The sequence below is a fragment of the Coenobita brevimanus genome, chromosome 74, assembly GCF_032717465.1.
Source record: "Coenobita brevimanus isolate Jiangsu-jjx chromosome 74, ASM3271746v2, whole genome shotgun sequence".
NCBI lineage: Eukaryota > Metazoa > Arthropoda > Malacostraca > Decapoda > Coenobitidae > Coenobita > Coenobita brevimanus.
In genome coordinates, this window is record NC_137027.1 from 25,793,759 (window position 1) to 25,806,920 (window position 13,162).

The window sequence follows — 13,162 nt, forward strand, 5'->3', positions numbered from 1 at the left end:
ACTCGATGTAGTGCTGCTGTCGGGTGTCTGCCCTTTCCTCTCCTCCATCCTTCTTTCCTTCCATCCTCTTCTGTCTTCCTTTCCTTCATTCTTTCCTTATCCTTCTGCCTACGGGTAATTTTATACTCCCTCTTCTGTCTTTCTTTCCTTCATTCTTTCCTTTCCTTATGCCTGTGGGTGACTCTACACTGAGTGACAAGCCAGATGGTTTCCTGTACACCAGGAAACAATTTACTACGCTGGGTGGTAACCATATAACCAAATTTTGGCGCCTGGTGGTTTAGTGGTAATTATTGTGTTCCAGTCGGATTGAGCCGGTGAGGGTTTATATCCAAGGGAAGGTTGGGGTTGATTGCTCATGTAATGCCACTCAGGGATGAATGAGGCTGATCACTCTCATCTTAAATGTCGGGATCAACTGCCAAGCCCCGGGCTCCTACGCTCCTCATGGAGCAATTTAGGATTGGATGATGTATGGAAAAATATATATATTTATCATCCACACAATCCCGGCTAAGATACTAGATAAGTTTTGAGAATTAGGGGGCTAGGTTCTTTGCGGGGCCCCCTTCCAGGAGGGGGGCCCCGCAAAGAACCTAGCCCCCCGGGCCCCCAAATCTCTAGGTACGCCCCTGCAGGCTAGAATGAAGAAGGAAGAGGCGCAGCAGCAGCAGCTGTGGGAAGGAAGATTACAGCTGATAGACAAACAAATAGAAGAAGCCAATATAAGGACAAGAGAAGCTGAACTTCTGCTGAAAACTGCTGAAGTTACCTATGAAAAATAGGTCAGGTGGACCTGAAGGAGTCCCAGATGATACTTGTATTAGTTCAAAGGCAGATTGAAATGGCAAATATTGAAATAGAAATGGCGAGGAGGAGAAGGGATACTTATTGACAGAGTTAGGGAAATAAGAGGAATTAGTTGTAGAAGAACTGGGAAGTTTTCGAAGGGAAGAGTTTGTGTAGATCAAATACTTATTCTTAGGTTTGTAGTGGAAAAGTCTCTGGAGAAGGGGAAGAAGTTGTAAGCGACCTTCATGGATTTGGAGAAAGCATATGACTCGGTAGATAGACAAGAAATGTGGAAAATATTAAGAATATAAGGAGTAAATGGGAAGTTGCTGAATGCCGTGAAGAGTATGTATGAGGGTGCAAGGCTGCATTGCGTGTGATTAGTGAACTGAGTGAATTTTTCTGCTTCACTGTTGGATTAAAACAGGGATGTGGGTGCAAGACTATTGCGTGTGGTTAGTGAACTGAGTGAATTTTTCTATTTCACTGTTGGATTAAAACAGGTATGAGGGTGCAAAGCTGCATTGCGTGTGGTTACTGAACTGAATGAATTTTCCTGTTTAAATGTTAGATTAAAACAGGTATGTGGGTGCAAGGCTGCATTGCGTGTTGTTACTGAACTGAATGAATTTTTCTGTTTGAATGTTGGACTAAAACAGGTATGAGGGTGCAAGGCTGCATTGCGTGTTGTTACTGAACTGAATGAATTTTCCTGTTTAAATGTTGGATTAAAATTGGTATGTGGGTGCAAGGCTGCAGTGCGTGTGGTTACTGAACTGAGTGATTTTTCTCTGTTTGAATGTTGGGGAATGAGGGTGCAAGGCTGCATTGCGTGTGGTTATTGAACTGAATGAATTTTTCTATTTGAATGTTGGATTAAATTAGGTGTGTGTGTGTGTGTGTGTGTGTGTGTGTGTGTGTGTGTGTGTGTGTGTGTGTGTGTGTGTGTGTGTGTGTGTACATACAACAGTTTGTTTCTTTTCATTCCAGTTTACTACTTCCTTTGTCAACTCATAACTTAATAAAAGCTGATACAGGAGACAAATTGTTCATTTACCCATGCGATTTGTCTGTGTATAAAAGCAGATACAAGCGACAAATTTTTCATTTGCCTATGTGATTTGTCCATGTGTATGAGGATGATGTGATGAAACTTGAAAGCTCCGGTGGAAAAAGTTGGATGTAAATTAAATGTTAAAGACTTTTTTTATTCTTTTTGTATTTTTTACAGCAGGATACATTTATGTGAGGCTAAAGAATGTGGTGAAAGTATGGCATATCAGATGACCCAGGATTCCAGAGGCTTAAATGATGAGTGAATGGAAGCATGGCCCACTGCACTAGGTAAGCTTTGGATGTTGGTACACCTCACCCTGCCCTAGGGTGGGAAAGGAGGTCCTGATGATGATAATATATTTCAAATGGAACTTAAACCATCGACAAAGTGGATGGTGAGCACCCCCACCTACAATGTGTATATATACATACTGTAGTTAGATTAACAGGATATTATTTATTTTATTTTATTTTTTTATTGTAGGACAAGGATTTCTCTTAAATATTTGACACAGATACAATGAACTCCATTACAAAAAGTTACGGGAGTTTAGTTTAACTCATAAATTGTTTTATCTACATTCAGGGTTCAAAACAAATTGTCTTATTCTTTCAAAGTAAAATAAATAAAAAATAAATCTCAAATTTATGGACCAAATAATAACCATTTAAATTAAGGCATGAGGTACAGTAGTATAGCAGAGACTGTCTTCAAAATAATTTATTATTATTAGTTGCCTCTTCACTCTCCCTTGTGCTGCTACATCAACTTCATCAGGTAATGGAGGTTCATTCTCTGCATCTAAATCTCCATCCTCAGGCATTACTATTCAGGTATGCAATTATGAGCTCAAATTTGTGAATAATATAAATACAGTACAGTAGTCCAAAATAATGCATGAGGTACAGTTGTACAGCAGAGATTACCTTCAAAAGTATTCTCTTATTATTTGTTGTCTCTTCACTCTTCCTTGCACTGTTGCATTAATTTCATTGGGTAACAGATGTTCATCATTATCTAGATCTCCATCCTCCGGCATTACTGCTCTGGTCAAAACAGCAAGATTGTGAAGAACCATGGAGGCAACAATTATTGCTTTAGTGGTGTCCAAATTTGTCCTGGCAGGTGTTGATAAGTACGTAAATCTCTTTTTGAGAACACCAAATGCTCTTTCAATTGTGTTTCTAGTTCTGCTGTGGCTTAAGTTATATGCCTCTTCATTTCGGTTGCCTGGGTTGCCAACAGGTGTCAAAAGGTATTTCCGGCATGGATACCCGCTGTCACCTAGGAGATGGCCTGGTAATAATCCATCTTCAAGCTCTGCACAAATCCTGCTGTTTTCAAAGATTCTACTATCATGTACACTCCCAGGCCATCGTGAAACAACATTGTTAAACATCAAATCTGGGCCACATATGGCCTGGACATTGAGAGAGAAAAAGCCTTTCCTACATCTGAAAACTTCTGAATTATCAACAGATGGCATCACTACTGGGATGTGGGTACAATCAATTGCACCTATTACTCCTGGCATCCTGGCAATTTTGTAGAATTCTTGAACTGTTCTTTGAATATCATTGGCAGCAGGAAAACGTATTTAGCGGCCACTCCTACTGGCAATTGCTCTTGGCACAACCTTCAGGCACTGGCTGACTTTGGTCTGGGAGACATCATAGCAGTCACCAATGGACAACTGGTGACCTCCTGTTGCCATACACCGAACAGCTATCAATACCTGAAGGTGGGGAGGGACAGGACAACCTGTAAAGAAAGAAGGTAATATCAAAACAAATAATGTCACCAAGTGTGGAATATATTGGTTGTTATTCAGCTTGAGTCACAGCATACTGAGTTTTCAGATAATGCTTTTTCGCTCATTCAAATATCATACATGTTCTTGTCTTTGAACACCACTACACGATCAAGTTCTGTACCATCAACTCAGAGCAGAAATTAATGTTTTTCTTTTTCCAAAAGACAAAAGAAAACTATACCATATAACATAATACATCATAACAACGTATAATCATAATATAATTAAATATATACTGCATTTCTCCTTTTAAACTCTTTCATGGACAATAATCTAAAACAGGGAAAAAAATCTGGGATAAATAAACTGACCATGGTTTAAAAAGAAAAAGGGGGCAATAAAATACCATTGAAAATTTTAGCAGATTCAAGAAAATTAGAGATATTATGCATGCAGATGTACGGAAAGTATTAAAACAAAGCAAGATAATTTAAAAAAAATGGAGGTAAAAGAAAAGAGCCAATTTAGGTCTTATTAGGTGAAACAAAACAGCTAAATTCTGTCCTAACCTTGTTTTTTTTTATTTATCATATTGAGAAATAATGAGTGTAGTAACCATACTGAGAAATAATGAATGTATCAGAAAAGTGGTAAGAGTATCTCCATAACTTTTTGGATGAAATTTTTTGCCTTCTTCTCTTAAACTGTACTTGTTAATAGACCACTCCCAAAATTATTTTTCTTTTTAATTCCCACTGAAAAATAGTTCATTAACTGCCCTCTCCATGAGCATCAACTGCTGGTCAAGCTGCTGATCAGGAAAAAAAAAAACTTAGTAGGGCTTCATAAGTTTTTGAAGCAAAATCTATTTTTTTTTTAATGCACTTCACTCAGAAGTGTTCAAGCCACTGAAAGTTTGTAAAAGTTATTATGATGCAATTCTTTGGAAGTACTTACCTCTTCTATCAGGAGTGACAGGAAGCTGATCCAGAATTTCCTAAATAAGGTCAGACATCACATGTTTTGTCAGTCTGAAGCGATTAACAAACTCCTCCTCACTCATAGCAGTAAATGGGTCCATCTGGTCTGGGGAAAGGACATGATGTTCAAGTCACTGAGAGATAATAATACACAGCAGTTAAGGACAAAATGGGAATTTCCTAAACTTTCAGAAGAATCCAAAGTATAGAAATACAATGTACAAAGAAAGACCTAATAACTCGATACTTAGGGGTAAAATATTAAAGATACCGTAATGCTCAAAACCATAAATATACGTTACTGGACATGAGAATGAAGAAAACAGAAAGCAAAGACTATAGTTAAAGCTCTAGGGTGCCTGTATTATGTGCATATAAATGTAGGGACAAACTACTTGGAGGTATCTTCCATTATTACCTAGAATAATTCTACGAATTTGCCGTGCAACAAGTCTCTGGGCTCCAATTTTGGCATCAAGTTGATCTTGGTGATCCCAGTCATCCAAGATATTCAACATTCGCTGGTGTCGATCCATCTGAGTAAATACCTGTAACAAAATTGGTGTGATGATATATAGGAATATAAAATTGGTAAATTTATTCAAAACATACAAAACATATTTTTTCTTTTGGTAAGTAACTTCTCTGAAGAGAGAAACCTGTACTGTACAGATATACTGGATGGATGCTCTAAGGCGGTTAATCCACTCTTATAATTAGTAATACAGTACAGTTTTATTTGTGCACATAATGTTATTGTTTGGCCTTCATGATAGACACCTACAAAGAGCAACAAAGCAACTGACATTAATTTGCTTTTCCACTTTAGCTGATACTTTATAGCAAAGTTGGTAAATCTGGTGAAACTGTTACGATTGGTTTGGTCAAGTTATATCCAGACAGGCTAGGTTGATGTGGTCAGGTTATATATCACTATTTTTTTGTAACTTAGCCCAGTTTTCCACATTACACAGCTATAATAATTTAAATCTGATAAATTACGTCTCTGAATCAATCCGAAGGTAAGAAACAGTTTCAGTACTTGAAAAGGGGTCCAATTGTACTACAATGATACCATGTGCTTACCTTTTTGAAGGCAGTAATGAAAAGGGGAATAGATGGTATGTTAGATAAACGCTCTTGGAAATGGACGGTGAAGTTGCCTGGATCACCACAGATGGTAATTGTAGATGTCAACGACTGGGCTGTGTGCTGTAGAAGTGTAACACCAGACTCTTAAAAATACATATATATAGCATCACGCAAAGAAAAGGATAACAAACATTATAAAAAATTGTAAATGCATTTCGTGAATGTTAAGATACTAACTAGTTTCATGAATATGGTATCAGTATAAAAAACAAGATACAAAGATATTTGGGAAGAGCCAAATTGGCTTTGCTCTACGACCTTATCCATTAACTTACTGTTCGAGAGAGAGAGAGAGAGAGAGAGAGAGAGAGAGAGAGAGAGAGAAAATGCATGTTTCGTCACGGGCTGCCCCTCAACCCGTCTAATAAATGTGTTTAAAATCTGATAGAAACCTTGAGATATCCCACAGCCGGAACTACTGTGAAAATACCGTAGTTTTAGCCGCGAGATATCTCGACCACATTTTATCCGAAATTAAAAAGATTTTGTGAGTGTTGAGGGGCTGTCCATGCTGACACGAGTTATTTTTCCTCCTCCTGTCTTCTCTCCTCTTCGCTTCTCTCTCCCCCCTTCTTCTCCTCCCTTTTATTCACTTTATCTGTTCTTTCCTATCTCTTCTCCCGCCCTTCATTTTCCGCTTTTGTCCTCTTCCCGCACTCTCTCTTTTACTCCCAATTTTCCTCTCGCTTCCCCAGCCTCCTTCACACTCTTCATCCCTTACTCTTTTCCCTGACTCCTTCCTTCTTACTACTTCCCTGTTCCTTTATTCCATCTGTAATCCTTCCCGCCCTTCATCCATTTCTTCACCTCAAGGCTCATTCCTTACTCCCTGTCCCATTTATAAAACTTTCCGTATCCCTTTCATTCTCTGCCTCCCCTTCTATGTGCCTTTATCCCTCCCCTCTTTTCCTCCCTCTCTCGTTTCTGACTCCCATTTTTTGCTCTTCCCTCCATTCTCTTCACCAGATCCCATAGGTCCTCTCCCCTCTCACCTCTCTACTTTCTATCTCCCCTTCATCCCCTCTCGCCCCTCTCTCGCCTTTCCCCTCACCTTTTCCTCAGTCGTTCCTTCGCCTCTCACGCAGTCCTTCACCCTCGTCCCCTTTCCCTTCTGTTGTACAGTAGCTTTGATTTTTTTCCTGTCGCATCATTCGCTCCTTGTTATTAAATCTCCAACTTTTACATTTTGCATCTTTGACTAACTCCTCTCACATCCTTTACTATCTCCATTTTTATCGCTCTTTTACAGTATATATTTCCTCTTCTCACACCTTTGTCTTCCTCCGTCCTCTTCTCCCCTTCTTCATTCACCATCCTCCTTTCTCCATTCATTTAACTGTTATATTTCTCTTTTTTCTCTCTCTATTGCATCAATGATTTCATCCTTTCTCGCGTCCTTTTCATCTTTGTCTTCTTCTCTAAACATCTTTGTCTTTCTCCATTTACTCATTTTCAATATCTTCTTTAACACTTTTGGACTTCGTCTTTTAACCACTGTTTTACATCTTGACTTCCTTCTACATCTTCTATTTTCTCATTACATCTTGACTTCCTTCTACATCTTTTACATCCTCCCGTCTCGACTCCATTTTTATCTATCTATCTATATACCTAGGCTGCTTCCCCCAAGGAAAGGGAGGTAGCCGAGACAGGACGACACACTCCCCATTTACTCATCCATTCAAACACATTCATTCGCATCTTAGCCCCAAAGGGGAGAACGGACAGACCCTCACGGCACCAGACCGCACAAGGGTCAACTGCGCAATGCAATCAGTGACATCCGCAGCAGGGCCCGACAGCAGAACTGGCTTACCCCTGCCACATCATAACAGACCCATCCCCTTACCCACACCTGCCCTGACTAGCTGATCAGACTCCATTTACTGATCAGCTAGTCGACTCCATTTACTTCTTTTATAATTGCCTATGGTGTGGAGAGGGACGCCTTCACGTGGTGGCAGCGATATAACTGGGTGGCTTCACTATCCGGTTACACAAAAGCACCCCTCAGTTCCCTCCTGTGCTCTCAAAAGGAGGATGGTGGACTCAGAGAGAAAAATTAAGTCTGCAGTCGACAGGGTTAACATTTCAGATGATGATAAAACCACAGAACGATAATAACAACACTTTTCACCTCACAAGCTCCCGTCTGTTCTAGGTTATGATTCTCCCTTCCCTCTCCTATGAAAATGAAATCTCTTTGTTCTCTATCTTACACTCTCTTTCAAAAATTCCCTTGGCCTCCCATTTCTCTCTCTCTCTCTCTCTCTCTCTTGAACTGTAAAATCACTGGAGGTTTTGGGCAGACTTGAACAGAGACGTGGCATAAACGGTGAAGCAGGAAATCGTAGTATCTTGTATTTGTTCTACCCTGACGATGATCTCTAACACCTGCCAGACCAGTTGATTACCAGGTGTAGTCAGACCGGAGTGCTGATTCGGTTAGTAACAAGGAGACCCATTCCTTCTTTATAACATGACCTGGTACGTAAGTTTTACTAGTGGCTCAGCTCTATCAAATATGACCAAACCAACCATAGAAAGTAGTGGTATATGAAGCTTAGGTTGTGCTATTTTGTAGGACAAGATATGGGTTGTTAATCCTCAATCAGTGGAGCTCAAACCCATTACAAACCGTCCTCCTAACGTGAGGCCACTTCCCTATCGACCTAGCCACCGAGTCGCCTTCTTTCCTCCCACCCTCCCATCCTTCCTTTCTTCCTTCTCTCTGCACTCTCCTCACCGCCTCTTCCTTCTCACCCTCTTCTTTCGTTTTCCTCCTTCCCCTCCTATCCCCCCCTGCATTTGCCTTTCCCTTTCTCTCCACCCAATACTATTTTTTTTTACTCTTTTACCTCCTCTACATTCCCCTCCACTTTTCAGACTCTTATATCCCCTTCCCCTCTCCCTCCTCCCTCTTTTCCCTCCTTCTCCCTGCCCCCCTATTCTCCCTTCCTTCCGTCTTCTTATCCTTAACCCCAACTCTCTTCACCTACACCCTCGTTCTCTCACACTCCCTCGTTTTTCTTTCCTCCTTGACCTCCTGCCTTGTCACCTTCCCGTTTCCTCCCCTCTTCTTCTCCTCCTCCCACTTCCTCTGCTGCTTCTTTCCCTACCTCCTCCTGAAATTTCCCTCCTCTTGCACCTCTTCTTCCCGACCATCACCCTCTTCTAATCTCTCCTACCCCTCCTAACTCCACGCCTTTCACTTCCACTCGCGCTCCCTCCCACTCACTTTCTTTTTCCCCCATGACATCTTAACTTCCTCCTGTTATTTATTTTCCTCTTCCGCCTTCCCTTCCTCTCACTTCATCCTTAGTCTCTCCCATTCTCACCTCCCTCCATCATTCAACCTCCTCCCACTCCCAAATCTTCTCCCCTCTTGTCATTTCACCCAGTCCATCTTCCTTCACCTCTTTTTCCTATTCTCCCTTTTCCTCTCACTTCCTCCCTGGCCTCCTCCATTCTCACCACCCTCTCACTTTCTGCCCTCCCTCCTCTTTCTCCATCTCCTATCCATCCACTCCCCCCTTCATGTCCTCTTTTTTCTTCCTCTCCACCATGCCCTTCCTCCCACTTCCTCCCTGACCTCCTCCTTGGCCTTCCCTATTCTCACATCTCCCAAACTTACCCTTCTCTCATCTTTCCCTCCCTCGCTCCCTCTCACCTCACACCTTAGTTCCTCTCACTCATTTACTCATGCTCTCTAATTTTTACACTGCATCAAAGGAATTTATTCCAGTGTCTGATTCTTACCTCTCTCACCTTGACGTTTCTCTTCGATATCTGAAAAGAATAAATCTGATGACATAATGCTTTTTTGTGCTCCAATTTCTCTTTCAGTTTCGATATTTGTTTGAAATAAGTGGTTTTAGTTCACTTTTTTTTTTTTTTTGTCTGTACGGGGATTGACTCTATCTGATGGTTAATATGAACTGTATAAGACTGGATGTCTATGCCTATGATTGTAAGTCAGAATTCTGGGGGCTTGAATGGTAGGTGAATGAGTGTGTGACTCGTTTAAATGAGCAGGTTTTTGGTAACTTAGAACATACTAATAATGAAAAGATGATTGAATTCTATATCTAATCCTTTCCAGTCAAAAAGTCTACCTAAAAGTAGAATAAAATGTCAAATTAAGAACGAAGTAAAAAAAGTCACCAAAAATAAAGGAGGTAAAATGGTTAACGAACAAATGTGAATAAAGTACCGGTAAATGAGTTCTGATTCCTTTCTCCTTCTCTGTAAAGTAAAAAAAAGTCACCAAAATCAAGGATTAACGTGGCTAACGAGCGACTAAAGTAAATGTGGTCTGAGTCCTTTCTCCCTCTCAGTAAATGTGTCGTTAATGTCAATCCCAAAATTACGCCAGGCCTGCACCAGCCTGGGTAATGAGTGGACGATGTGGCCCTCGATTATTATTACACCGCCTGCAGTGAAAGGCGCGAGGTATATCAGGTGTCTAATGAAAACAGTGGTCATAGGAATATATTGGCAGGATTAAGGGGATATATATATAAACACTGACGAGGGGCTACAATCTGTTAATCTCTTATTCTCGATAGCATGGCAGGTTGGATGGCATTTCTTCCATAGCGATGTATTTTGCATGTTAACATTTTGATACGTTATTTATATCTACTTAATTCCTTCACTGCAATGGGTCTCTGATGTTAGATAAAATTAGATTCAAGGTATTCAGGCTGCAGGGGTTAATGGCAGGTGTTTCTAAGCTCCTTACTCAGAGAGATTCCCCTAAAGTACAGAGTGCGCTCTCAGGGTTAAGAAGTTAGCACAGTACCTACATAATTTGCATCAACTTACAGAAGGATAGTGTGTGTGTGTGTGTGTGTGTGTGTGTGTGTGTGTGTGTGTGTGTGTGTGTGTGTGTGTGTGTGTGTGTGTGTGTGTGTGTGTGTGTGTGTGTGTGTGTGTGTGTTATGGGTAAAATACAATATTCTCTTCCATGTTATTCAAAAATTTTAAACCGACTATATCTGCATTAATAACATGCCAGGAAATATTAATATGGAACAAGTGAAATAATATATTCTCTATTAATATCGTTTAAATGCCAATATAATTTACACCAGCATCATACAAGAGAATAATGGTAACAGTAATAGATGGCAATAGTGATAGACAGTAATAGTAATTTATAATACACAAAATAAACCACTAAAGAAGGAGTAATGAGGGCTCTTACAAAATCTACAATCAGTGGAGAACGGAGCCTATTATCGTATTGCAAGTCGGGTGCGATATCACGGAGAAGTATCGCCATTAAAGAGTAATAGTAATAGGCAGTACTAACAGGCAATAAATAAAATAAATCACGAAGGAAGAGGAGAAGAGGAGGAGACGTGTGTTAACGAAATCTCCTGTAAGCGATGGAGAACGGAGCCCTTGATCGTAATGTGAGTCAGACGCGATAACAGGAACGGGAATTGCCATTATACAGGCTGCAATAAAACACTGTTAAGAGCGGCACCCACGTCCCAGTGTAGCCGGCAATGAATACCCTCCATAAACTCAACTTTCAATTAGCCTCCTCCTTGACCTGCGCAACTTACAGCGCAATAGGTATGGTGGTGTTGGAGAGAATGGCTGGGAGATGGGAGTGGAGTGGGTGAAGTGGTAGAGAGAGAGAGAGAGAGAGAGAGAGAGAGAGAGTTAAATTGCTACACAGTCTATACCAACTCTGTGGTTTTATTAGTGTGGTTTATCCTTGGTAATAATAGAAAATGATACTCTGCAGAAGTAAAAGATAAGGTAAACACACACAAAATTTCTCCCTCATTCTCCAAACAACATAGGAAAAACTTTTAACGAAATAGCGAATATTTTTGTTATATGAACGATATGATTTTTTAAGCAACCTAAAATAATAGCAAGACGTATTTACGTGAACGTGCATCACCTTTATATTTTAATTACCTTTTGCATACCAGGAGTTTATTAGGATTCTTCAAATTAATATGTTGAAAGGGTAAAATCAAGTTGCAGAGAGATCCTAAGCTTCCAGATTTTGTATAAATGATTTTGCAACGCCAGCCATCACTCTCTGCAGTTATATCATTTACGGGTTGCGTCTGCATTACCAGTTTCCGTCTCGTCTGCTGCATCTGAGTCATATGTATAGATTATTGGCCCAGTATTGAGCCCTGAGGTACTTTACTTTGATAGGATTCCCCTCCCTCCCCCCCTTTCTCTCTCTCTCTCTCTCACACACGTGCTCAAAAACTCACGAAGAAAAATATAATCTCGGGCAGTTGACGAAAATCATAAAAACTCTTCCAGCTTGACGGAAAACCAGAACTGCCAACAAAAGACTCGACCATCCCCTTCCCCCTCCTCCTCCCTCTCCCCCTCCCTCTCCCCCTCCCCCCTCCACCATCCCCCGAGGCTCTGTGAAGCTCCAGATGCAGGAAGAGGAGGAGGGCAAGAAGAAGAGGGAGGGGAAGAGGAAAGTGATGAAAAAGGGAGAAACAGGAGGAGGAGAGAGGTGGAAAGGGGAGGAACAGGAGGAGAGAGGAGGTGGGAGAGGGAATGGGAGGGAAAGGAGAGGAAAGGGGGACGGAGGAAAAGGAGGAGGAGGAAGAGAAGATGAGAGAGAGAGAGAGAGAGAGAGAGGTAAGACGAAAGAGGAGAGAGTAGTAGTAGTGGTCGGAGGAGGAGGAGTCTGGGAAAGTTGAGTTAAGTAATTAGGTCGCGAGGTCTGAGCAGTGAGGAGAGTGGACTGATGCCTCCTTAGCCTCCCTCTCTCTCTCTCTCTCCTCTGCTGGTCGTCCTTTTCACCTTCCTCCATTCCTTCCACCAGTTTCTCACCATTTCGTACATAATTTTACTTCTCCTTCAGTCTCTCTTACGTCTAGATTTTTGTTTTACTTCCATCATCTTTGTTTTCCAATTTTTTGTCGTCATTCGTTTTGGATTTGATTTCTCTTCGATTTTCTTTCCTCATTTTCTGCCATACGATATTCTTTTATGATTATTTTTTCTTCTTACATTTTCATTTTTTTAATTATATTCTTCCAAGTTGATGGCTGATCTCCTTAGCCTCCCTTACTCCTTTAACAGTCGTCAACTCAGTCGTCCCCTTCACCTGCCTCCTTTCCTCTCTCCAGTTTCTCTTGACTTCGTTCGCAATCTTACATCTCCTTGACTCCTTATTTTTCCTTGACGTCCATGTACCCCTCATTGTATTATTTGTTTATTTATCTATTATTTCGTTTATTCCTTCTTGCTAATATGTCTATTACACCTGCCTGCCTAGCGCTGGGGTGGTACAGTACGTTTTTGACATGGTTTATTTGCCTTTCTGTCCTTCTGCAATATTATGGAAAAACTGGTGACTGGAATTATACCAAAGTTGAAATAATGACTGAGAACCGTCATAGGAAGAAGTGATTATATTTTGGCCAG

At 40.8% G+C, this 13,162-nt stretch overlaps 1 pseudogene; it reads left to right on the forward strand.

Annotated features, from left to right (window-relative positions):
- Nucleotides 1–10,303: 10,303 nt before the first annotated feature.
- LOC145407805 (uncharacterized) overlaps nucleotides 10,304–13,162 on the forward strand; it is a 178,888-nt pseudogene continuing 176,029 nt past the window's right edge.